The sequence below is a fragment of the Protopterus annectens genome, unplaced genomic scaffold, assembly GCF_019279795.1.
Source record: "Protopterus annectens isolate FY-2018-M unplaced genomic scaffold, PAN1.0 ctg71128_obj.part0, whole genome shotgun sequence".
Taxonomy (NCBI): domain Eukaryota; kingdom Metazoa; phylum Chordata; order Ceratodontiformes; family Protopteridae; genus Protopterus; species Protopterus annectens.
The window spans coordinates 1-6,389 of NW_025058757.1; the positions used below are offsets into that span (position 1 = coordinate 1).

The 6,389-nt window shown below is 36.9% G+C and overlaps 1 pseudogene; it reads right to left on the reverse strand.

The window, feature by feature from the left end:
* Nucleotides 1-248: 248 nt before the first annotated feature.
* On the reverse strand, nt 249-396 carry LOC122792124 (annotated as a pseudogene).
* Nucleotides 397-6,389: the final 5,993 nt, after the last annotated feature.

The following is a 6,389-nucleotide window of genomic DNA, read 5'->3' on the forward strand; positions in this document are numbered from 1 at the left end:
GGAGAGGTTAAACTATAACTTTGAAAACTGAAATAAACAAGCTGGACAGACAAATTAAGCATAGTGTGAAACAAGATCAAGAACATTTTATTTGCATATTTAGTTATTTACATTTGTTATCCTGGTAGTGTCTGACTGGGTTGAAAAAATACTGTTTTCAGAGGAGACCTTGGGGGAAAAGCTCCACAACAAAAAGAACATTATTAAGATACAAGCAATGCCTAATACCATAGGGTATTATTAAGGTTTAAGCAATGGTTATTACTATAAATTATGCAGTTGGCTTTCCCACATTTGGGGAAATCATAGGGGTTAACCTCACCAAAGTGCAATGGTAGAGCCTCACCCTAGGAAAACCACCTTTGTGATCATGGTATTTCCCCTGCAGGTATGTATTCTTCAAAAAATTTGAAAATGTATATAAAGATATTAAGCATGATAGGAAACCTTTTTATAGATACATAAGAGGTGGAAGGACTAAAGACATATAAATTGATAAACTGTGTGCAGATTCTAAAATTTATACTCAGACACAACAGATTTTATATTTACAAAATGTTATGCAAAACAGTTTGGCTCCACAAAAAAGGTGATAAGTTGTAGTGACATCCAGGTAACCTCAGATACTTGAATCAAATTAGATTATATAGAAAAAAGAACTGCGCAAACTGGATCCAAGCTAAGCACGGGGAGGAGACAGAGTTACTAACAATGACCTGAGAACACTTCAGCAAGAACTTACAGTTCCACAAATGTTGCTATCTGTGAACTATTACATTTCCGACCTGGCAAACATTCTGCCTACTGTTTGACAAATATTGTAAAAATCTGCTGCAAAAATTCTCTTCCCCAATATGGACAAATGCACCCCATCCTGTCTGAACACGTTTGTGCAAAACTAGGCTTGGATGCTCTGCACATTTCCATTTTTAAAACAAGACATCTGTCCACGTATTTACACAAAAATCTTTTCATTCTCAGTGACCTGATTATCCTTTCTATAGGTGATTTGTAGAAAATGCGTCCTAACTATAAAACAAGCTGTACACTGTTCAACAAACTACAGCACTTACGCACACATTTCCTAATGTATGCATCTGAGTGGCGGCATTGGTTGAGGAGATGAAGTTTGAGAATTTAACGTTTCAGTGAGTTTTGCCACAATGTACTGTATTGGGTGAGCCAGTCTTGCACTTTCTGGAGATTTTTTCATTCACTTCACTGTGGTGTGACTGTGGAGGGGGTATATATAATTTTGGTGGGCTTGAGGGAACTTGGTTGCACATCACAGGCTCAGGCACAGCTATTAATTTCCAATGTGTGGTTAGCAGAAAAATCAATCATTGCACTACATATACATATATATATACATATATATATATATATATATATATATATATATATATATATATATATATATATATATATATATATATAGATGTATATATATATATATATAAATCTTGTCATCTGCTGTAAAATCTTGCACCTTGACAATAGCCTTTCATTCACAGTGCATAAACAGAAGACACAACAGACCCCTCAAATGTAACAAAGATTTGCTTAAGCCTAAGTAGACATTAGTCTTCAGTCTCTTATAAAGCATGCTGCACTGTTTCAACATTCTTGAAAACTTAAGCAGTAAACTAAATGATCTCAAAAAATGGAAAATGAAATTGTTGTTACTTAAAAAGTTTTAAATCCCAAAAAGAAGTAATCTGACATCAAGGACAATGATTTCATAAGATGTACTTCTGTCGAGAGGAAGACAGCATGGGAAAACAAACATCTTATTGCTGTCACAGGTTTTATTACTTAAGTAGCAAGTGTGGAGAATATCAGCCTGAGGGCTTCTGGTAAATGATTTCCCAAGAAATAAAAATGTTTTCCCAGCTTATGTAAGTAAAAGGACACCTGTCAGCAAGCTGAGTAACAATAAAATGTCTCTGATGAATTTATACAGAAAAGGTGGATACATTGCTTGTGAGCAGTGTGGTTCTAGTTTTGCATTCTGTAGCAATACATTCTGGGAAAGAACAGCGCTTTCAGATTCTCTTTTAAGAATATTTGCTTCCTAAAAAACACAACTTACAGTTCAAAATAAAAAACAATGCCAGGGCATAATTCATTTTTTAGCAGGTGAATTATTTTCTTTCTTTCTTCCTTCTTCAGTTTCCTTGCCTTTTATTCATGCAATCGAAGAACAGAATGACTAAAATACTGACTTTTGCCTCTAAGTGAATACACATCTATTCACCAGCATCTAGGTTGTGGCATTGTCTTGAACAGGCTGCACATTTTTACAACATAATTTGAAAGCAGTTAAGGACCACTGGACTATTTTTCCTCATATATGATAAGTGAGGATTCATAGTTAATTGTATTTCTACTTTTTCATATGTCTTACTAAAATTATATGTTCTGTGCAAACATTTCTGAATTCATTCTAATGATTTGACTTCCATACCTGCAGTTATTTCGCCAAGACAAACCTGACCAGATATAGTCTCTCCCATCTGTAATACAATGAACAGCAGAGAAGCCAGTGATTACAGCTTCCCATCATCTTGAAAAAGTCTTTCCCAAACATATACAAAGGATTATATAAATAAGATCTTTGGGGGTTGTGTGTCAGAGCTGGCAACTCGGCACCTCAAATCTACTGCCAATCATTAGGACGGGGTTCACTGTGGCCCTATGCCGGGAAAGCCGAAAGACACAACAACAACAACATATAAATAAGATCTTTGTTATGCCAACCTTTTATCAATCGTGATCTTGGTACAGACTGTTAAACTGATGCTGATTCTGTCCTGTAACAAATAAAGAAGATTTTTGTGCTCTAATCATCTTAGTGTTCTGATCTTGGTCTAAACTGATGCTGATTTTGTCTTCAAGAGTTTTTGCCTCCAAATTCCCATGTACATGAATATTTCTATCATGCTTTTGTCTGAATGTCTTTAGTGACTCCACATATGCCTTCTAATATTAATCCAACAACAGTTTAGTCATTATTCTCCACATTTTCTCATTTCTACAATTTCTGAATTTCTTTTTTCAAACAAGCAAACCCAGTAGGTACAAACCTCTGTTTTCAAGAATGAAAAAGAAGCACTGTTTTGTGAGCTGACTTATTAAGGTCACATAGTATGCAATTGTAAATAGTGTGGGAAGAAAGAGCCAGGGAATTGTTATGGCTAGGCTTGTATAGGCCCTAGGGCTGATAGCCTAGTACCAACCTATGAACCTATAAAACATAAGACTACAAACTGAAGCTCCTTATCATCTTATAGCTTTAACCATCTGCAATGATATGCCATGTTGTCTCAGTCTTTGCAGCATCTGTGTGTGTGTGTGTGTGTGTGTGTGTGTGTGTGTGTGTGTGTGTGTGTGTGTGTGCCTGTCTGATTGCACAACTGAAAGCATGTGCATTCATGTTTGTGTGCAAGTGAATTGTATGTGGTGCACGTGTGTGTGTGGGCTTGTGTGTGTGTGTGTGTGTGTGTGTGCGCGTGTGTGTGTGTGTGTGTGTGTGTGTGTGTGTGTGTGTGTGTGTGTGTGTGTGTGTGCGTGTGTGTGTGTGCATGTGTGTATGGGGAACATGTGCATGCATGCTTTTGTGTGTGTACTCATGTAAGTCTTTTCTCACCCAATGAAGAAAGTCAATCTGAAGATAAAAATGAAGATGTTATTAATTTTATAAAACTGCCATTTATCACCCCTCAGAGTCTATGAACTCACATGGCATAGTTCTGTTCAAAATAGTAAAGGCTGATAAATCTTTAGAATTCCTTACAAAGCAGATTGATACAGACCATTGAGTTCACTCTCTATCAGGAGGTTCTGTGCCTATAAAATGTTTAAAACTATTATTATTATCACTATTATTATTATAATTATCATTAGTATCATTGTTATTACAATACTACAACATGGTTAAATGCATTGACAGTCTTGTTTGTCTACATTGCTCAGTTTCTCTGTCTTGCTTACAACAGGTATAGGCAATGGGGAACATTATTGTTAAATGCAAGCCAGCTAGACCCAACATCAAGTGAGGCTGGTTGTTACAGAAGTTAAAATATGGGAGAATAGAGCATGACACTTCAGGATGGCTGATTAGACCACTTATTTTCAACTATGAATACTTTTTTATGTTCGTATGTTTTTTCCACATTAAGCAGATACAATAAAAGGTCCTATACGTAAAAGAAAAAATAAGTAGTGCTCTTAAGATAAATAACAAGACATGTACATTGCTTTTATTTGTCAAACAAGATTTTTTTCCTACTTCCTGTCATGAGCAGCATCCCCAACAAAGCTGATACGGACATCAAAAACTTAGGAAGCCATGCTGACAGCATACTCTCTTTTGATCATGACATCTTCAAAACAGCTTGGAAATAATTCTGTCTGACCAAAGTGTTTCCCAAAGATATCTTCTCTAGAATAAAGAAGCCTTAGTTTGACAGTATTCATCCCTCATAAGGATCATCACTGAATATAATCCTCTTTTTTGGTATATATTTTTCCAAACATACAACCCGGCCGAAAGGCCTATGAAATTTTTAACTGAAAAGATCACAGATCTTAAGGCTCTAAGTTACTAGGTAGGATGGGAACTGTCTCCTTCCTGTCTTTGAATGACTCCTTTGTGGTGCCTTTGCCTGGCCTTTTGAGATACACTTGACTCTGCCCTATTAAACCTCCTGCACCTCTGTAGAACTGTCAGCTTCTCAAAAAGCTATAACAAGATTCTCCCCTAGGTTCCTAGGTTCATCATTTCATCAGTAAGTGCTAGGTAATTAGTCTGCATACCATTACAAGGATAGCCAATCACTATTATTCAAAATGTTCCCTCTCACTCAAGGAGGGCAGTACCAGATATACTAGGTGAGAATATGAGCTTGACATATTGTGTAAGTTTGTTCAAGAGGTGGATGATACATTGAGATATGGCTCTATCATGCCAACATGTCTTACTTATCTGTTGATGAAGGTTTAATTTCTTTAACAGGGCATTTGGGGAACCATTTACTCTGCACAAAAATACAAGATTAGGAGTGCCAAATCTTTTTTGGCTCGAAAAACTAGACATAGACCTCATAGAGGATTTAAAAAAAAAATGTGTACAGAGACAGGGCTGCAAGTCTGATCTGGTAACTAAGATTTTTGAGGCCACTGATCTTTTAATTATGAATCTTTGAGAGCTGTCAAGGTCAAATTACACACAAACATAAACAGAGGGAAAAACCCTCTGCTTAAGTGCTGTTAGAATTATAAAAATGAAAGGATAATATTAGCTCTCATTTGGGACTCAAACCCAAGATCTCTAGCATAGCACATTTGTGTCACTGTCACTGACCCAAAAAAAGCCTCTAGACAGATAGGTGTGAATTTTCCATTAAGAGCTTTATCCTTTCAGGTAGGAAACACACAGCATGGTGATCAAGGTCAAATTACAAACACAGACACACACACACACACACACACACACACACACACACACACACACACACACACACACACACACACACACACACACACACACACACACACACACACACACAACACACAGCCCTCTGCTTTGGCATGTAGTAGAACTGTAGAAGTGAAAGGATACTTTTAGTTATCATTTGGGACTCAAACCCAAGACCTTCAGTATACCATACTGGTATTACTGCAGCACAGCTAACAAGATTATCTGGTCAGACAGACATTGGATTTTCCCTTAACAGCTTTATACTTTTAGGTAGAGAACCCCCCAGAATTCTGATCAAGGTCAAATTACAAATGCACACAAATCCAGAGAAAGGTCTCTGCTTATGCACTGCTCAAACCATTGTAGTGAAACAACAATAGTAGCTCTCTTTTGTTATTTAAACCAAAGACCTCCAGCCTACCATACTGATGTTATTGCTGCTGGACCAAGAAGAGCCTCTGCCTAGACAGATGCTGTGCTTTCCCTTAAGAACTTTATCCATGAGTTACATTCTATGTTTAAAGACATGCATGCCACAAGATGCAGTATATTCTATAATGAGTCAGATGAGATACTAGTAAAGGGGAATTAAGACTTCTCTGGCTCTAGAAGGATAATTTTGGAAATTAAATGAGCCAAAAACAAGTTAGAAGGCTTTCAGAACTACAGCAGATACTAGATCATCAAAAGACAAGGAATTTTCAACAATAGTACCTAGATCCCTTACAACAGTCTACGTCTTGACCTACATCAATAGATATATAATATTCAGTAGTTCTACTAGCATAGAGGAATAAAACCCTGACTATGAAGGAGGCATCCTGAGTTTGAGAAGAAGCTCAGGCACCTCTCAATGCGAGCTCAGGAATGGAATTTAAAGATGTGGCTCTTCCTGCTTGTCAATCCC